The sequence below is a fragment of the Metarhizium robertsii genome, assembly GCF_000187425.2.
Source record: "Metarhizium robertsii ARSEF 23 chromosome Unknown MAA_Scf_3, whole genome shotgun sequence".
Lineage (NCBI taxonomy): Eukaryota > Fungi > Ascomycota > Sordariomycetes > Hypocreales > Clavicipitaceae > Metarhizium > Metarhizium robertsii.
Window position 1 is genome coordinate 724,637 of NW_011942171.1, and position 1,776 is coordinate 726,412.

Here is a 1,776-nt window from a genome sequence, read left to right on the forward strand (position 1 = left end):
GAGCTGATCACGATAGCGGCGCGCAACTGCATAACATGTCGAACAATGCTATTTACTTTTAACTACAAAAGGATACAACATCATCATGATTACACAGATAGTATACAAAGAAATTCGTGAACTTACATGAGAATCATTAAAGAATATTTTCATTTGCGAACTAGTATTCTCTTCGCACGCCTAAGAACCCGTGAGCCGGTGAGGAACTGCAGCAGGTGTTTGACTACTTCAGACAACTGCAAGACTTGCCGTTGGCACTCACCTCCACAGCCTTCTTTCTCTTCATGATGGGAATGCTTCTCCCCTTCAGCTACATGCTCCTGCAAGCAAAGTCAGCCGGGGCATCTCCCGTTTTAATAACCTACTTGCTACCCGTTTTGAATGGCGCCAGGTGAGATAGAGCTACGTCATCTACTCTGTATTTTCTTGTTGCTCGGCTAACAATGCATGCTGGGTCTGTTAAGCGTATTGGGGCGCCTAGTTGGCGGGAGTTTGGCAGAGTCCGTCGGCCATTATCGACTCATCAAAGCCATGGCTATCCTGTGTGCGGTCTCCTGTTTAACTATTTGGCTACCGGCGACAAAGATACCCGGCATCGTGCTCTTTCCCGTCTTCTTTGGATTTTCATCTGGTGGCTTCATAGCCCTGTGCCCGAGTCTTGTCGCAAAAATATCAAACAAAGAAGTCGTCGGCACAAGGACTGGTGCCGCTTTTGCCATGCAAGCGCTGGGCGCCTTGGTTGGGAGCCCCCTCGGCGGGGCGCTTGTTGCATGGCAAGATGGGGCGTACAGTGGTCTGAAGATATTCTGTGGGTGCTCTATGCTGGGCTCGGCGTGTTTTTTTATGGCCGCATCTCGAGCATGGGGCAAGCAGCAAGCTGTTACGAATAATAGTTCTAGGGCGCAATCATATGGCAATATCTCTGGCACTCACGCAGAGGACAAACAAGCGGGCCAGTGTGTTGTTTTGAGGAACCCGGCGGGCGGCTGCTGAAAGATACAGCTCGTTGGCGATGGCACTACTGTAATATATTTCCGATCCTTGTTCCAGTAAATTTCACCACGGCATGGAGTTTCCCTTTCTGTTTGCATCTCGTTGAACAATATATGGCGGCCGCAAGATACATGGTAGGGCCTTATTAAGCCTAAAGACCACCATCCTTCATCGTCGTACATAGTCGTAGTACTCGTTAAGTACTCGTTTACGAACCTGCTAAACCCCCCGCCTTTCCAGGGCAGAGCTCTGAGTCGTGCAGTCGGTGTCATTTTTGAGACAGTGAGTGTGTTGATTTTCCACCATGTGTTGTCTCACAACCCCGTTTTAACCCATGCCTTTCTTGGTTCAAAGATATTACTGCTGCAGGGGTTGTCGATACGTATAGCTCTGAGTCGTGGCAGCTTCCACCCGACAACCGGTGAAGTCATAAGTTGTCACACAGCACGATTGTATGGGACAGCTTGGGCAGAATGAAAGACTCTTGATTTTTTTTTTTTTTGTTTACAGTAGAGTCCAGGTTCACCGTCAATAAAGCTTGTTATAAAAATGTTCCAAATTTGGCTAGCGTGATTTGGCCACAGTGTGTAGTAGTTAGCCCCTAAGTACCGTTTACGCTATGAACTCGTGAGAATATACTAACATGCGCACAGTATGTTGGGTTACTCGAAGCCAGAAGTTGCCCAAGTCGTCAAATAGCTTTCATCCATTAGAGGACGCTGAACCTGAACTCCACTGTACCTAAAGAGTGGAACAATACATACTTGTTGTAATACTGCTGCC